General features: G+C 34.9%; 1 protein-coding gene across 6 annotated transcripts in view; it reads left to right on the plus strand.

Annotated features, from left to right (window-relative positions):
- CEP128 (centrosomal protein 128) overlaps nt 1-19,997 on the plus strand; it is a 373,385-nt gene that overhangs the window by 104,435 nt on the left and 248,953 nt on the right. The gene's annotated exons all lie outside the window — the stretch shown is intronic.

Consider the following 19,997-nt stretch of genomic DNA (forward strand, 5'->3'; position numbering starts at 1 on the left):
ACTAATCTTGGGGTTTGTCCCTCTCTGAGTGAATCTAAGGCCCTAGAGTAGAAATGAGCATAGAGCAAGTCCTGTCTTTCTTGACTCTACTTACCCTGCATGTTTCTTCAGTTGCGCTTTAGCTGGGGAGGTGGATAAAGATCATGGCTCAGATGCCATGGATTCTCATTATGCTTACCAAAATTTAGTAGATTTTCTTAAGTAAATGTTTCTCCATTTTCTCTTTGCCTTTAGGACAATTTCCAGATGCCTTAAATGGTTTTTATGTTTTAAAATAATTTTCACCAGTTAACTGATTATTTTTCTGGGAATAGAGACTGCTGAGTTGCTTATACTGCCATTCTGGAAGTGCTGCTCCCTGGGAGAAATAATGTATATCATGAAAAGAAAATAACATCTCTGTTTCAGAGAGACAAAAAAAGATGGAAAATACAGAAAAGTTCATAAAAGATATACAGGACACTTAATTATGTGGAAGATCTTATACACACATGTAACTGGAGTCCTAAAAGCAGAAGAGAGAGTGGGGCAGATACAACATTTGGAGAGAACATAAATCAATTCACATAATTAAGAAGCTCTAAGAACCCCAAGCAGGGCAAATACAATGAAAATCACAACTAGACATGTCATAGTAAAAGTAGTGAAATCAAAGAGAGGAGAAATACCTCAGATGCAACTAGAGGGGTAAGAAGACACATTGGCTTGAAAGATCAAAATAGAAACCAGAAGAATAGAAATAGAAAGACATCTTAAAAGCATTGAAAAAAAATAATTATGAGAGAAAATATTTTTCAAAAGTGAAGGCCAAGTAAAGCTTTTTCTAGAGAACAAAAACTGATTACTTCACTTTCAGCAGAACTGCCCTAAGGAAAATGTTGAAGGTAATTTTTTGAAGGAGAATGAAAGAACAGAGATGTTGTAGGGGATGATGACCAATATATGGACTAAAAATTTGGGAAAAATCTGAATAAATATTGACTTAAAAACAGTAACAATAACATCTTATTTTTAAGTTACTTATAAAATTAAAATTGCATCAATAATACTGCTTAATTTGGGAAGTTCTATAATGAGTTAGAGTGTTTAAAATGTCCTTAGTTTAAAAATGAAGGAAGTTGTAAAATTACCAACCTATTTTACATGTTAATAAGTTAGGGGTGCACATAACAATCTGTAGGGTGATCACTGCAACAGGAATAATGGATATCTAACTAATACAAGGGGACGAAATGAAACCATTGAAAAATAAAACATTACATTGTTCCAGCACAACAGATTGTCCTAAGTATTATTTTTACTGAGAACCAAATAGTTTTTTTCCCTACACTCTTAAGTAGTTTTTAACATTGGAAAAGAGAGAATATCCATAATCATGATTTGGAACAAGATAGGGACTCAGCCTATTGAAACAAAGCAGAAGAAAAATTATGAAGAATATCATACCATTATAGTGATGTGATTGGTCTAGGTTATCACTAGACCAGTGGGATGTTTTATTTCTGCCCTGTCCTATATAAGTTAGCTGTATGTACCTATTGAGCACTTGAAATCAGATTAGGGTGTCTGAATTTTTAACTTTAGTTTTAAATTTTAATTTAGACATAGGTAGAAATTAACTGGTGGCAGTGTGATTGGATGGGGTGCAATTGGATGGGGGGGCATGTCTTGATTTCTCATTAGTACAGAAAGCACACTGATTTCACTTTGGATATACCATGTTTGTATGGGGTGAGTGAGATATTCCTGAAATTTATTGAGGGCCTGATTCAAGAATCATCCCTGAAAGACATCTCTTTCTATGTCTACGGAAGTGAAAAAGGGATTATTATTGTGATAAAATGTGCAGCACAAAATTTATCATCTTAACCATTTTTAAGTGTGCATTTCAGTGATATTAAATACTTTCACATTGTTGTGTACTATCACAACATCCTATCTCCACTTAAACTCTGTACATATTAAACAATACCCCAATCTCCATTATACTGGCAATCACCAGTATGTTTTATATCCTTATGATTTTCACTACTGTAAGTACCTCATAATAAATAGAATCATATTTTTATTATCCTTTTGTGATTGGCTTACTTCACTTGGCACAATGTCAGTGTTCATCCATGTTGTATCATGTATCAGGATTACCGGCCGTTTTAAGACGGACTAATATCCAGTGTATGTTTATGTCATATTTTGTACATCCATTCATCCATTGATGAACATTTGGATTGTTTCCATGTTTTAACTATTGTGAATAATGCTTCTATGAATATGGGTGTGCAAATATCTCCTTAAGACCCTGCTTCCATTTCTTTTGGATATACACCCAAAAGTAGAACTGTTAAATCTTGTGGTAACTCAGTATTTAACTTTTTAAGGAACCCCCATAGTATTTTTCACAGTGGTGATTATTTACATTCTCACCACCAGTGTACAAGGACAACAATTTCTCTACATTCTTGCTAACACTTGTTTTTTTCTGTTTTATAGTAATCATCCTAATGGTGTTAGGTGGTTTCTTAAGGGATCATTATTTTGTGCTGCTGAAGCAAACACACAATATTTACTTTTAAAGGGAAAGAAGGGGCCTCCCTGGTGGTGCAGAGGTTGAGCGGCACATTGTGCGCAGACCTCTCCTGCCGCCTGCTGCTCCCCTCAGCAGTGTATGGTCAGTCTGCCTGTTCTGCTCCCCGCTCTGGCTCTGGTGAATTCTCTCACCCTCCCGCGCTTCTGACTGTACCCAGTGCTTGTATAAATAAATAAAATAAATCTTAAAAAAAAAATAAAAGGGAAAGAAGGGCTCTCTTATGTAGCCTTCCTCAATTTCTCTTTTCTTTTGTCTAAAATAGAAAAAATGAGTTCTCCTGAGCACCTAAGTACATCATGTAAGATTACATATGTATCCTGTAAGATGATATGGCTAATCTGTTTCAAATAAGCACTAATGCTCTATAATGATATGAATCACTGATATTAAGAAGTAAGCCATATTTAGCTTCTCTGCCTCACTTTATATCATATAATTAGGAACAACATAATATTTCTTTAATTGAACTAAGCAGTTCATCTAACGAAGTCCTCCTAGCTGCCACATTGATTTTGATGTATGTCTTTCATTGATACCCACTTATATCTAATGCATTTCATAGCAAATGTACAAATAAGTTATTCCACCTCAATCAAAAACAGCCTCACTTTCAAACTGTTTTTAAAGCAGAATGGTTTTATACTATTTATATTCAAATTTTCTTCTCCCAAAGTGCCTACTTTACTTAAACATCAAAGTTGCAGAGTTAAAATTATCAGTCTAATAGAGTGTGAGGAAAATTAAGAAACGCAAATGTACTTTAAGATATGTGTGCCAGGGTCAGAATTTCCCTTGTGTGTCACTGGGGCCTAGATGTTAATTATATGCTCCCTTGTGTTTGAAGTTAAACACTCGGAAGAAATGTGTATTTAAAACATCCTTTGTCGTGAACATCACAGCTAATGAAACAGAAGTTAATATTTTATTTCTTCACAAAGAGATGAATGTATTTAATTAATTGAACATTATTTTGTGTACTTTTCTTAAGCTTAGTATCATGTTTCATTAAAAAGTACAAGGAAACTCTACTTGTATGAAGCAGATACGTTCTCTTAGGATTTGTGGAGAAATTATTTTTAATCATTGAGAAAGACTGGAGGAACCTGTTTTTTGAGAACAATGTCCTTTGTGTGTCTCTGTTCCATTTGGCAAAGAGAAAGTGATAACAGTACCTGTGGTCAAAATTAGTGATAGAAATGATGAAAAGTTATATTTGTATAGGAAGATTATTTGTGACATGACAGTATTTTATGTAGCTGATCCCTAACTCTTACGAGTTTGAATCTGTTTTTTAAGATTATTAATACGTGTTTTGATTGAATTAAAAGTGACTCACAAATTTTAAGTACATGTATAACTTTTAACCAATCATGTCTTTTTAAAAAAAGTTAAAAATAGTGTGGTCCCAATGAGTGATGGCCCAATTTAGGTGCATGTTGTTATATTTTTGAGCCTACCAGATTTGTTTTGATTGATTTGAAATCTTTTATTCAAAGAGACTTGCCTTAGTTCTCCTGACTGCAAAATTGATTAGTTGTTCTCTCAGTATCAGTTCATAAAACATCTAAATTATACAAGAATGAATGAGTTCATCAAGACATGCAAGAATATGTCAAGCTAATTTCCCAGTAGAGGTGAGTGGCCACAACTTAATTGAGAATCTGAGAATTTTAGGTGAAACCCCATTAAAACTGTTTGTTCTTTTGTGTACTCAGTAAAGGTAAAATTTTGTAATGTCAGTTAGAGTTTAGTGTGGAAAACAAAATCACTCTTGGTATTTTATACAGTAGTTGTTTATAATATTGACAGACATGGCCCTGCCTGGCTTCTAAGAAAGGGTAGTGCAAAGTGGGAATTTGACTACAGAGCAAAATAAATTATCTCTCTGTGACCATGCTGACCAGCAGCAATAAACAAAACAAATATATGGTTCCCACCTCGCATTCATATTCTAAATCTCTCCATATTGTATCTAATTTGTCCTGAAAATCTGACTCAAAGGAGTGATGAGCATTTGCTTTTGTAACCCTCATGGAATTACAGGGTAGGTCAGAAGGAAATAGGAGTCACGACTGACTGCTACTGAGTCCCACACAACAGCAACAATAATCAAGTTTTCTTTCAGCTGAGAAATAGTGTAAATTTTGAACCTAGCCTTGGGTACATAGTTTGCATTCAGTGAATGCTTATTGAACTTACGTTAGTCATGATAACCCATTTACAAATACTTATCCATGCATTAGTAATGTTCTAGTCCATCTGTAGTTTCTTTGCAGGGATTTTTTTTTTTTTTTTTTAGTTTTCTGCCCATTTTTGTTAAATAAAACTAAGTCATTCTATAAATACAATTGACTGGTCACATGGAAACTAAAATGTTCTAACACAACTACGCAACTGTAGTATTCCATCGAGTATATATTCCACAGTTTATCCATTCATCTGTTGACGGGCATGACTTGGCAATCATGGACAGTGTTGCTATGTGTATATGTGTAGAGGAATCTTTTTTATTAGGTCTTTCATATTATTTAAATAACTAGTAGAGGTATTGCCAGATTGTACGGAATTTCCATTTTTATTTTCTTAGTAAATCTCCATGCTGTTTTCCATAGGTGCTGCGCCAACTTGCATTCCTACCAACAGTGGATGAGAGTTCCTTTTTTTACCACAACCTCACCAACATTTGTTGATTCCATTCTTTTTTATATGGACTGTTCTCACAGGGGTGAGGTGACATCTAATTGTGATTTTAATTTACGTTTCCTTTACATTAAGTGATATTGAACATTTCTTTCATGTCTGTAGGTCATCTGAATGTCTTTAGAAAAGCATCTGTTTAGATCCTCTGCCCTTGTTTTGATTGTGGTTTTTTTTTTTAAATCTTGGATTGTCCAATTACTTTGCAAATTTTGGAGATTAGTCTCTTGTCAGGTATGTGATGTATAAATATTTTTTCCCATTCTGTAGGTTGTCTTTTTGTTTTTGATGGTTTCTTTTGAGGAACAAAAGCCTTTTAGCTTGATGTAGCCCTACTTGTTTATGTTTGCTTTTGTTTCCCTTGCTTTTTGGGTTGTGTTCCCAAATACATCTTGTGGTAGATGTCCTGTAGTGTATCTCCTGCGTTTTTTTTCAAGTACTTTATGGTTTTGTTCTTATATCCAGACCTTTAATCCATTTTGAATTAATTTTTATGTGTGGAGTTACATAAGGATCTTGTTTCATTTTTTTGCATGTGGCTGTCCATGTTTCCTAGCACTGCTCATTGAAGAAGTTATCTTTTCTCCATTGTGTGGTCGTAGCTCCTTTGTCAAAGATGAGCTTGTCCATATTTGTGTGCATTTATCTCTGGTCTTTTTATTCCATTCCATTGGTTTGAGTTTCTGTTTTTATTCCAATATCATTCTATTTTGATAACTGTTGCTGTGTAATTACTTTGAAGTCAGGAAGTGTGAAGCCTCCAGTTTTCTTCTTTTCTGTCAGGATTGCTTTAGCTATTTGGGGCCTTTTGTGGTTCTATATAAATTTTATAATCTATTTCCTTGAAAAAGGTCATTGCTATTTTGATAGGTATTGAGTCTGCGAATTGCTTAAGGTAATATGGCCATTTTAATTCTTTTAATTCTTGAGTACAGGATAGCTTTCCATTTCTTTGTATTTTTTATTTCCTTTAACAGAGTTTCATAGTTTTCAATTTGTTGTCTTCGCCTCCTTCATTAAGTTTTTTACCAGGTATTTCTTTTGTGTGTGTATGATTGTAAATGAGATTGTATTACTTCCTTTTCTTCTAAAGACATTGTTTGCATATAGAAATGCAACTGATTTTTGCGTATTGATTTTGTATCCTGCTACTTTACTACATTCATTTATTCTATTAGTTTTTTTTGGTAAAATCTTTTGATTTCTCTTAGTATATTACAGGTCATCTACACATAGTGGCAGTTTCACTTCTTTTCCAATTTGAATTTCTTTTATGTCTTTTTCTTGCCTAGTTGCTTTACCTATGCTTTCCACTACTACATTGAATAATAGTGATGACAGTACACATCCCTATATCATTTCTGATCTTAGTGGGAATGCTGTCAGCTTTTGATCATTGGGTGTGTTGTTCGCTGTGGTTTTGTCATATATGGTTTTTATAATGTAAAAGTTCCATTTCTGTTTGTTGGATGTTCTTTTGTTTTACCACAAATGGATGTTGAATCTGGATGATCTCTTTTTTTGGTGTCTATTGAGATGATCATATAATTTCTATATTCCTTTTTCTTGCTCTAGTGAATGACATTGATTGATTCGCGTATGTCGAACCAGCCTTGCATGGTTGGAATGAAGCCTATTTGATCATAGACAATTCTCATGATATGTTGTTATATTTGGTTTGCTAGGGTTTTGTTTAAGATTTTTGCATCTATGTTCATTGGAGATAGTGGTCTATAATTTTTTGTTTGTACTGTTCTAGTTTGTTATATGCTTAAAGTAAGAAAATAAATGAGAATGTTTTTGGTGCAAAAAAGTATAAATTAAATTTTAGATTTTTTTCCCCCTGTACTTGAGTCAGTCTTCTTCCTCACTGCCTGGATATTTCCTTCTCATGTTGGATATAAGTTCCTATTTTTCTGATTCAACCAGTGTTTTCACCTTGTTCCTATGTAAGGAAGTCATTTTGGGGCTGGGATTAATCTCATCTTTGTTCACAGGATCACTTGATTACTTGATTGCTATTTATTAGCTTTAATGTCACTGTTTTTGTCTTTCTAAGGAACTGAATTTTGTAAACCTATGCTTTATACATCATGTTTGTTTCAGGGTATCATTTTGGTATATTGAAAAAGTTGCTACTTTTTACTGTACTTTATTTTTTGCAAAATACTGTAAACATCCTTTGAATGTGGTTTGTGTGTATATATATATATATATATATATATATATATATATATATTTTTTTTTTTTTTTTTTTTTTTTTTGTGGAACCCTTGCCGGTGGCCGGTGATCGAACTGGTGCTGCAGAGGCTGCAGGCAGCCTCGCAACCCAGCGCTCAACCACTGCGCCACCAGGGGAGGCCCTGTATTTATAATTTTTTCTGAGAAATATTGTAATTGTGAATTGTTTCCAACCAAAGATTATTAACCAAAACACTTACGCTTAAGATGACCTTTTCAGTAAAGGTAAGATATAAAAACTCTTGCTTTCTATATTAATTAAAATTTAAAAATTTTTCTTTATGTCTGTAAAATGAATACAAATAGCCACATAATTGTATGTGTTTATTCTACCACATTAAGAAGTGTGTGTGTGAATGTTTCTAGTGTATCATACATTTGATACATTTAAAACTGTGAGGCTAGCTAGTATAAACATTACAGTAAAAATTTATACTTAGTATTCTTTTTTGTCCTGGGATTTGGAAGGGCCTCTCTCAAAGCTGTTTGGGAAAATGGTGCAAATTGAACAAGTGACATTTTCTCTTTACTAATTTTCCAATAGTCCGTAGAATCTTTACAAATGATTATATTTCCATTTGGATTGCTCCTCAGTTGGTATCATTCTTCTTTGTTTTTTGGTTGCTGTAGCCTTGTATTATAACATTAGGTAAGGTGTTCATCTTTGAAAATCAATGTGTGTATACCACATTGAATGCTTAGTGGAATAATTTTTTGAACACTGTAGAATCAAATTATTTTGAATTCTTACAAGAGGCTTTATTTGTAAATGTTTGGGAGAGGTTTCCTGATTTCCAGCTTCTTGTGTTAATCTTTTCTCCCTTCCTCATTCTCTTCTCAATTTCCTCTCCCCTGCCAGCACAATGGATAAGGAAAGTTTGATCATGAAAGAAGGCTGTAATGGGCTAGCAGAGGGCAGAAGTGCCAGGCTTGCTTGCCTTTAGTGGTTTAGGGAGTTTTGAGTGCTAGGATTGGCTGACACGGGCATTCATTTTCTCTGTCTTTGTTTCTGGCTCTCTCTTCCATATCCTTTGCTTTCTTTCTCTGTCTCTTACTCTCCATTATTTTTAATAGCATCTGTTGTTTTACCTTTTCAATTCTTTAGTCATCACCTAATGTTGTTAATTCAGGACTGGTTTTGGACAAAGAATCATTGTTAGAGAACATTATATAATCAGATGATGACTCTGTCAAATGAAATTTAAGTGTACATTAGGCAGCATAAATTGGGAGAGAGACAAATTTTGAAACAGGAGAACGAATTGCTTTTATATATCATATTTATTAAAAATAATTGTTACGTGTATCCACGTCTAGGCTGTATGGTTCTCAAAACAGTAAAAGGTGGAGCCTTGCTGTCTCATTCATTTTCTTATCTTGCAGCCTGGCTGTTGCTGAATGCAGTAAATACTTATTGGACTGAATGGAAACACACATGTATTTTCTTCACAAAGATTGACAAGTGGGTTTTCTTTTCTTTTTTAGTCTCTCAGATCCCACAATTGAATCGGTTCTTATCTGTGATAAGCCAGTTCTGTTGAATTTGAAAGCTGAAATTGAATTCACATAACGGAAGAATTGATTTTAAAAGTCCATTCCCCCTTTAAAAGGATGATCTTTAATTATTTTTAATGTTGCTGTGATCTTTTAACATCCTGGTGTTAGCATATTGTCCTTTATATTAATATTTCCCAAATGTGCTTATGATCATGTTACTCCATTGCAGAAAATCCTTTGAAAACTTAGACTGTATTTCAGCATCTCTCCATACTGAATTGTGACCTTACTTTCTAATCCTTTTTTTTTTAAGCTCTGTTTAACTAGTACTCTTCAAGAATAGCTCCTGATGGCCTGCTCTGTGGCTCTTGTCCATACTGTCATTGGTCATGAATGTTCATCTCCTCTCCAGCTTTTCTCTTCAAACCTTTAGTCCGCCTGTTATTTTGTCTCTTTCTTTATGGGATCATGCTGATCAGAGTGGTTTCTTTTGAAGTTATTTACTTAAGGCCTGTTTCTACTAGCTAACATTGATATTGCTTCCCTCCTGCTTGATCATATTTGCTCTAATCAGTATTTCTCATCTAGTACATTCCTCCGTACATTCCTCTTTGGTCTTGAACAAAGAAGGGAATAATATTCACTGGTTTTGTTTTAAGCCAGACTTACCCTCTGATTTTTATCTCTTTGTTTCAAAACAGTTTCAGAAAAATCTATGCATCAGAAACTGTATAATTGCCATTCAGGATTTCCTTCTGTCTCATAGGGACATGGGCATTTGTTTAATTAGTAAGAGGTTGTTTGTCTGGCATCCAAGTCAGTAAAGTGGAATCAATATTAGTTTGAATATTACAAACTTGATACTAGTCTTTTCTCTGCTAAGAATTACCTGCATTTTTGTGGATCACTTTTTCTTACTGTGCCTCAATTACCTCATCTCTAAAATGTTGGGATTTGATTACATCTTTAATTCTAATGTTGTTTCTAGTTAGCAGTAAAAACTTATCTTTGTTGATTTCCTAAAATGTGCCAGTTACTCTTTGGGTGCTTCATTTAAGTGTTTTTGAGTAGTTCATTAATTTTTCTAGAGGTAGTAGTTATTGAGTTCATTTTATAAATTTAGTTCTTTGGTTCACAGATGGCAAGCAATTCTCCTTAGTTCACAGAGTGACAGAGTTTGGATTTGAGCTCAACTTTGTGACTTGTGCTTTTTGAATGTTTCCCTAGGGATACTACTTTTGAGTCATTAAAGTCTGTCTATTTTCTCATTGTCCTTATAAGAATTCACATGAAGTACATAACACTGTAGATGAAAATGTTTATTTAAAATATATATTATTCAGAGCACCTGGTTAATTTGGGAGCAGATTTTCATTTTTAAATGTTCACCAAGGTGCCCAATCTTTTGTGTGTGTTGTCTGACATAAGAGTAGTGGAGAAATTGTACAATACTGTATTTTAGTTACATCAGTGAATAAAAAATTACTGTTGTCACCTACACAGTAGCCTTAACACCTTATGGAAAATGTTTTAAATGCAGGCTTAGTGATTCTTCTTCATGACTATGAGAAATAGGAAGAAGGTGGGTGGATTTTTGTATGCTAGACATAACTGATTTTTTTATTCTGTAAATTTACTGCATTATTCTCCTACCTTGTCCACTTTTGTAATTTCAAGATGATAAATATTCTTTTGTAATCAACAGATGTAAAATTGTGATCTTTGATGTGTGATCAGAGTTAAAAATTATAGTGGAACCTCTCCACCCTATTTTTTAAAAAATAGAATGTATTTTTCATTTTCTTCTTTTCATTTTAATGCCTTATTCATGTGAGTAATCTGCCTGTAGTTTTCTTAGAGTTTGAATACTGCCTACTCAGTAATTAGAGAGGGAGCCAGTGCCAGCCAAAACCAATCAATTTAAAAGGAGAGAGTTCCTTTCTACACTTCTAAATGTATTATTTTATAGATACTGCATATATATTAAATAAGAACTTGTTTAGGCCCTTATCTTCTTTTCCTTTCTGTCTATACCTTAGCCATTTTACTACTGAGAAGAAAAGAGTGAACATAGTAGTCTTGCTTACAAAGTAGGCTCTTATCTGCAATCTGGAAACTTGAATGATAATTCATGGTGATGATAGCTCTTTTTGCATAGACTGTTTCTATAAACAATGTTTTCCTTGCGGGAGTCTGGAATTTTGATACATACCAGGGCAGGTAGTGTCTAAGTGACTATCCCCTAACTAAAACCTTGGGCACTGAGTCTCTAATGAGTTTCCCTGGTAGATGACACTTCACATGTATTGTCAGAATTCACTGCTGGAGGAACAGAGCATGTCCTGTGTAGCTCCACTGGGAGAGGACTCTTGTTCACTTGTACCTGGTTTCCACTGGATTTCACTTCATGTCCTTCCCCGCATGCTGATTTGCCTTGTATTTCACTTCATGTCCTTCCCCCCATGCTGATTTGCCTTTATTAGATTCTAATAAAGCTTACCGTGAATATTACTATATGCTGTGTTCTTGAACTCTTCTAGTTATCACTGAGCCACCAACATAGAACAACTATCTACTGAACAATTGGTGGGCATAGAGAAGAAAAGGTATTCCTAACAATAGTTCAACCCCTCCTGCCCCCATGAGAAAATGCCCAGCCAAACATTATTTGCCCAAAGTGGGGCTTCTGAGGACTGAAAACATGCCACAAAAAAAATGCCTTCTGAAGGAGAGAAAAAGAAATGGAATTTAAATATGCACAATTTTAGAATTAGTTATAGGTTTTCTAAATCTTTTAATCCTGTACTATAAACATGTTATCTGCAAATATATCACTCTGGGCATATTGATTATTTTAAGCTAAAGATGCTTGAAAAACAGATTTAAGAAGGTCTCTCTGACCACTTGTTTCTATCTAAAAATAGGTCAGAATATTTCCCATAAGAAAGGTGCCCTCCCTGTAATAGGAAGAGAAGAATATAGTTATCGTTGGAGGTTGGGAGTTGATGTCAAAATGGAGCTGTACAAACAAACCTAAAATAACCCTTTTTTCCATTAGTTTTACGTATATATTTTGTAGTCACTTTCCCTCAATTTCCTACTCTTAGAAACTTATTTCATCCCCTTTTCTTTGTTACTTCTCCAAAAATTCTTTGCTAAAAAGGTATATAAAGTCTTGGTCCTAACCATTTCCATGGATCTTCATTTTTCTACAAAGATTCTTTTGTACATGTAAAAATATTGAATAAAAATTTTATGGCTATCTCTTGTTAATTTATCTTATGTTTGTTTAATTCTCAGTCCTAGCCATAGAACCTACAAGGATGGAGGAAAAGTTTTTCCTTTTCTTCATTTGGAAGAATTCCTGACTTTAAAAAGGAGGTTTCTATGTTTTTGACTTGCTCTTTTCTTTGACAGTGCTTATATAGGGAGAAACAAATAGTGGGCCTAATTAAATGATGACATTTAACTACCCTGTTTAGTGGCTTTAGATAATTTCACACAATTTAAATATAAAAAAATTATCAGGTAGGAAATGCTTCTAGGAATGTGTGATAGTAATAACAGAATTGGATATCATCACAATGAAATAAATAAGAAAATTGCTCTTCATTTAGCATTTCATAAAGTACATGCGGAAGATACTAACATTTACTCTACATGCCCAAAGAGCACCTAGGACCTCTGAATTGTTAAGGGGTACATGCTCTAAAAGTGGTCTGATGATCTGCTCCTCAAAGACAAAGGAAGCAGACTCTTAGTGTGAAAGACTTTTAATAGAATTGGTGGGCATAGAGACGAAAAGGTATTCCTTACAATAGTTCAACCCCTCCTGCCCCCATGAGAAGATGCCCAGCCAAACATTATTTGCCCAAAGTGGGGCCTCTGAGGACTGAAAACATGCCACAAATTTAAGGTTCCTTTTGGCAAGGAACACGAAAGGGGGTAGACAGACTGGGACAGAAAGAGAGTTGTAAAAATATAAATCATGATAATGGCTCCCATGTGTCTGTTCTAAATATCTCTTCTAAGAGTCTCTACATGGCTATTCTGCATGTATCTTCTCCAAGTCTCCTTCCCAGCAGTACCAGGGGATAAGTTTGGCCCAGAAGCAAGAGAACAGGCTCATCTGCCTTCTATGTTAGATAGCCTGCTCAACTGCTCCTATTTCTCAGTAGATTCCCTATTCAGGAAGTCTGGTTCATGGCATGCTGGGATTTGTTGTCCAAGGAGGCTGCATGTAAGTGGGGGCAAGAGTATGGTGCCCATTTAATGCTATTCCTCTTTTTGTGGTGGGATTTCTGTAACATACATGACTATCTTGTATGAAGTTCCCATGGATTAATGGTATGTCTGTATAATTGTATGTTCTCTCTTTGTATGTGTGTTTGTCTGTATAAGTGTGTGATTCTGTGTGTTAGTGTGATAGAAATTGTGCTGAGGGTTTTGTAGTGTAGTCCTTTGATGGGGGAGAGATGTTTATTTCAATTAGATTATTTTGAATGATTATTTGAAGAAAGTGGATTAAAGAAAATGTCAAAATGGTGACTGAACAGAATCTGCTGAGGAATGATTCCAGGAAGGAATTAATTCTATGATGATTTTACCTGAAGTATTGTAGAGACTGATGGTAGCAAAGCAGTAGGAATAGTTTCCAGGGCAGTGTTCTACCTATTTATATTCACATTCATGCTTGGGTCTATTTCAGATTTGAGACTATCCATCTGAAACTTTGTTAGTTTTTACACTTATCTCTTGTTCATTTCTTCTTTCTCTGCAGAGGTTATTTAAGTTTTTTTTTTTTTTGCACGATTTACATACATTATTCCACCCTTTGTCTGTCCTCCTCAGCAAAAAGAAACTTTATCACCGTTTTAGTAGGCCTTTTTGTTAGACTTTGTGCATTATATCCATTCATTTTTTGAGATACCTATGAGATTACCAAATATAGAAACTGACTATGCAATTAGATATTTAAGTGTCTGGGATTTAGGGGATCTTCTGCCTTCTCAAATTAAGAATTGCTTATAGTTCAGTCTACCTGCATCTTTTATACTAGTGATATTTTGTAGTGGGTATGTGCTTATTACTGGAACCCTGCACAGCTTTCTGTATTTTAAAACTAAATGGAGAAGAGACCCAGGAAAGGCTATGTAAGATTATGAAAGAAAGGGAGAAAGAGGGAGAACTAGTTAGGAGTGGTATTATGAAGGCCAGGGAAATAGACTGAAGAAGGAGAGTAGGTAATTGATACTGTTATATGTTACAAGGAAATTAGGCAAGGAAACATATTTAAAAGTCATTGTATTTGGCTATGGGTGAGCTTTGGGGATCTTGTTTAGAGCTATTTTAATTGCATGATATGGATGCAATCCAATTAAGTGAAGTGAAAAGTGAATTAGCAATAATAATATGGGACATCACCACAAAAACTGAAAGGTAACTTACTGAGTAGGAGAAGATATTTGTTCATCATACATCTGAATACATAATGAATTTATGCAACTTAGCCATTAAAAAAAATGAGCAGAAATATCCAAATAAACACTTCTCCAAAGATGTCATCCAGGTGACCTGCAGGCACATGAAGAAAATGATCACGTCACTTATTATTACAGAAATGCAAAGCAAAACTACAGTGAAATATCACCTTACACCTGTGTGAATCATCTATATCAAAAAAAATCCAGAAACAGCAAGTGTTGGCAAAAGTATGGAGAAAAGGAACTCATGTATCCCTTTGGTGGGAATGTAAAGTGATGAAGCCTTGCTAGAAAGCAGGATGGAGATTCATTAAAAATTATGAAAGAAGTACTTACTATATGGTCCAGCAATTCCACTTCTAGGTATTATTTAACTGAAGAATATGAAAATATCAGTTCAAAAAGATAGATATGCTCTTATATTCACTGCAGCTCTCTTCACAATTGTCAAGACATGTAAACAGCCAACTACCTATCAATGGATGATTTAGTAAATAGGATGTGATATATATACACCAATGTTACTCAGCTATTAAAATAGATGAATTCTTGCTTTTTGTGACAACATGGATTGAACTTAAGTTGATCATGCTAAGCAAAATAAGTTAGAAAGAGAAAAACAATTAGTGGGTGGAATATTCATGTAGAATAAAAATAAACAAGCATGGGTCTCCCCTGGTGGCACAGCTGTTGAGCGCTGGGCTGAGAGGCTGCCCACAGCCTCTGCAGCACAGGTTCGTTCCCTGGCCGCCAGTGAGGGTCCCACAAAAAAAAAAAAAAAAAAAAAAAGAACAAGCAAGAATGACTCTTAGAGTCTGACAACAGAATAGTGATTACCAGAGCTTGTAGGATAGCTGGGCTAAGATGGCAGATTAGAGAAAATATGTACTTATCTCCTTTATAATCCGAATCAATCTATACCTAAGTATGGACCAAACAACACAGAAGCAGATCTGAAACCTGAATGAAAACTTACACAGCAAAGGGTTAAAGGTAGCACCTCTGTTCTTGCTATGGAAAAAACTGCATTTGGAGGCAACAGAGTGAAATCAAGAAGATTGTGTTCTTCCTAAAGCAAAATACAGATTCAGTATAATCCCTATTAAGATGCCAGTGACACTCTTTGCAGAAATAGAACAGAAGAGTGTATGGAACTAGAAAACACCTCAAATAGTCAAATTAGTCTTGAGGAAAAAAAGAAGAACAAAAGTGAAAGTATTATGCCCCCATTCTTCAAACTATGGTGTAAAACCATAGTAATCAAATAGTGTGACATTGGAATAAAAACAGTCACAGAGACTAATGGAATAGAGTTAAGACCCATGAAGAAATCCACATGTATATGGACAACTAATTTATGACAAAGGTAACAAGAGCATACAATTGAGACAGGAAAGTCTTGTCAATAAATGGTATTGAGAATACCATACAGCTACATGAAATAATGAATCTAACCTACCTTATACCATATACAAAAATTAACTCAAAATGGATTAAAGCCTTATATTTAAGACCTGGAATTCATTAGAAGAAAATATAGGCAATAAGCTCTTTGACATCTGCCTTAATGATATCTTTTTTGTTTGTTTGTTTAAGATTTATTTATTTATTTATACAAGCACTGGGTACAGTCAGAAGCGCGGGAGGGTAAGAGGATTCACCAGAGCCAGAGCGGGTAACAGAACAGGCAGACTGACGAAATACACTGCTGAAGGGAGCAGCGGGTGCGGCAGGAGAGGTCTGTTGCGCCATATGGGACCCTCGCCAGCTGCCAGGGATCGAACCGGCGCTGCAGAGGCTGTGGGCAGCTTCACAGCTCAGTGCTCAACTGCTGCGCCACTAGGGGAGGGCCTGCATTAGTGGTATTTTTATAGATTAATACCCAACAGCATGAGAAATAAAAAAAAAAAATGAACAAATGGGGCTGCATCATACTAAAAAGCTTCTGCATAGAAAACACTATCAAAATGAAAATGTAGCTTACTGAATGCTGAAGATATTTTCAAATCACATGTCAGACAAGGGATAAATATTCATAATATATAAATATCTCATATGACTCGACAACAAAAAATACATCCTGTTTAAAAAATGGGCAAAGAATCTAAACAGACATTTCTCCAAAAAAGACATAGAGATATTGGATCAACAGGCCAACAAGAAAAGGTGTTCTACATTGCTTATCATTAGGAAGATGCAAGTCAAAATCACAGTGACTTTTACCTCACAAATGACTATTATCAAAAAGTTAAGAAATAAGTATGGGAAAAGAAGTGGAGAAAAACAAACCCTTGTGCACTGTTGGTAGAAATGTAAATTGGTACAGCCACTATGAAGAACAGTATGAATATTTCTCCCACAAAATTAAAATTTACAACTACCATATGATCCAGCAATTCCACTTCAGACTATTTACCAGAAGAATACAAAAACACTAATTCAAAAAGACAGTTGCACTCCTGCACTTACTGCAGCACAATTCACAATAGCCACAATATGGAAACAACCCAAGGGACATTTATGATGATGGATTAATGGATGAAGAAGATGTGGTATATGTAATGGAACACTACTGAGCCATAAAAGTAAGATGAACTCTTGCCTTTTTGACAGCATGCGTGGGTCTTTAGCATATTATGCTAAGTGAAATGAGTTTGAAGGGGAAAGACAAATATCATATGACTTTGCTCACATGTGGAATATAAAGGGGAAAAAAGCAAGGACACAAACAAAACTAAAACAGAAAAAGACCAGTAGACTCAAAACAGAATGGTGGTTACCAAAGGGAATGGAGGGGAAGGAAGGGATAGAGGAGACTGGTTGTTGATGACTGGTTGTTGATGACTGGTTGTTTATGACTGGTGATGACTGGACATTTGGTGTTGAACATGGTGGTAGTGCGATATAAAGAAATTACATATCTTAAATAATTACAGTGTTGTAAGCTAATGTTACTTGAATAAAGAGGAAAATAAAACAAAGGAAAGCAGAACAAAACCCAAATAATATTTACTGGAAGAGAAGGGAAAAAAAATGACTGGGAGAAAAAGGTAGAGGAGGTCAGTTTGATAGTTTGGAATGACAACAGAACTTTCGTGATGGGTGAGCTGTAGTGCATGTATTTATAGAGGTATAAAGTTGTACTACTGAAACTTATATAGTTTTGTAAACTTACATAAATTAATAAAGAAAAATTACATGAAAATGAAAAGATTATGGTGTTTCAAGTTTGTTCTTTCCAGAAGTTTGGTTCACCAGGGAGTACAGGCCATGCTAATTAAAAGATGATGTTGAAATGATAAAGGTTTTGTTTTTGTTTTTGTTTTTTTATTTTATTTAACCATTATTGTGATTTTTAAGAAATGGTGGAATTAGAGAGGGATACTCCAGTAGGTATAGAAATCTTTCAGACATAGAAGAGGGGTCATGAATGATACAGTGGGTGTAGATGTGGGAGGAAATAGCAAATGTAGGCTATTTTGTCTTAGGAAGAAGTATGCATTTTCCTCTGAGGCTGCAGAGGAGGAGACTAACCATTGATGACTTTCAAAATGGTAAAAAGATAGAAATTTGGGGGAATCTCTGGACTAATAGCCTGAATTTTAGTTATTTAATGAGGAGCTATATTGTATAGTAAGAGTGAATGCAAAGATGGTTGGGTCAGAGGACATTTTGGAGTGACAGTGGGTAGAGAAAAGCACAAGATTTCTGGATACTGAGGAGCTCGCTCTCAGTCTGCATTTTCATCAACAATATTCCTGTTTGATTTTCTTTTGAGCACTCAGTAACCTGATGTGGGAGATAGGAAATTGTTCAGTTTTCCCAAAGTTGGGAAAGTTTTATTTTCCAAAGTTGGTGGTTTTGTTGTTCAGTTTCATTGGATGAACACTTTAAAAAAGGAATTTGATATGTGAGCAAGAGATTGGCTCAAGTGAAAATGAAGGAAATTAGATTAAAGAGTCTGGATTTAAAGCCAATAGCAAAAATTATCAAGTAATCAATTTGACAATGAAGAGCAGATGTATCAGAAGAAAAAGTGTAAGAGGACTGGGCAGATTGGTAGATAAAGCAGGTGTGGCAGGGTGAGGGCAATGATCGGAGGGTGGGAGCTGAGAGGGTGGGTGAAATTGAAATGGGTTTTAGGACCCACCTCTTGCTGCTAAAGTGGTAGTTCTGAAAACACCCTGAGAGTTTAATGGGAGTCAGTGACTGAAGAGGCATGAAGTTAGGTTCATCTGAGACTCTGGAAACTTTGCAAAGAGTTAAAAACATGGTATCTGGAGTCAGACTGTCTGGGTCTGAATTCATTCCCTTACTTATTTGGTATGAGATCTCAGGCAACTTACCAGGCACTGATTACCTAGGTCTAAAATAGAGATAATAATAGTGCCTTACTTTAGTTTTGTGGTGGAATTGAATGAGGTAATTCATATAAATCATTTGTACAATCTCTTGAGCAATTCAAGTACTCAATAAATTTCAGTGGTAGTAATTTTATTATTCATGTCATCATCATTACTGCTTTTTAAATTATTGTTACTAGCTCCTTTTCATTTAGATCTCACTTTGTATATCCTAGCAGAGACCCTCCCTTGGCACCAGAATCTAGACCCCTTTGGGTGCTTGTACATCACTTTATAGCACCCATCATTATCCACCGTAAATTTATCTGCTAGTGTGAATGTATTTCCAGTGTTAACTTCTTTGGTGTTGAGGTCAGATCTTATTCCTATTAATATAAATAAGTGCTGGACACATAAGAGGTGTAACCACTTTCTTGGGGTATTTGTTGTGGCAAAAAAAAAAAAAAATTATCTCTCTTTTGATGTGGAAATCATTTGTTAATAAAGTTAATTTCTAGCACAATGGTAAAACTTTTAGATAAGGGCAAAAGGGTAAGCTACGATCATTAATTTTCTGATCTCATTTTAAAATTTTCCACACAAACAAGTGCACAGTTCTCAATTTACTATATTTTTGGTGGATGGATAAAGGAATGACTCATCTCTTCCAGACTGCATTGAATTTAGCAAACCCTGCAAATGCAAACCTGTTGCTCAGAAAATGAGCTTGTTTTTGAGGCATTATTACTACCTTTTTTTTTGTGCCATAATGTCAACCATGATTTTAATCATGAGAGAAATATTTAGTTTTATTTGAGCCACAGTTCAGGGCTAGTGGAATCTGGAACTGAATATTCTGCTGCTTGTGCCAGAGGAAGTTGGTAAATATTTCCAGTTTCCATTTGTAGGAGCCTTTGGATGTAGATGGTATTTATTGTTTGTTCAGCTATCAGCATCATCTTAGCCTTCTGAATCCAATCTTATTTGGACACATGACCTTTTCATGTTCCCTTTGTTACCCCAGGTATTTGGAAACAAAGGCTCAATGGGGAGCTTCATGGGACACGTTGTGAGCACTTACTTCTGAATTTGCCACTCCCTCCAAGGCTACACATGTTTATCTTAATAATGATAGCATGCCTTAATTTG

Source organism: Talpa occidentalis, unplaced genomic scaffold, assembly GCF_014898055.3.
Source record: "Talpa occidentalis isolate TD23 unplaced genomic scaffold, MPIMG_talOcc4v2.1 talOcc4.11, whole genome shotgun sequence".
In the NCBI taxonomy this organism is placed as follows: Eukaryota; Metazoa; Chordata; class Mammalia; order Eulipotyphla; family Talpidae; genus Talpa; species Talpa occidentalis.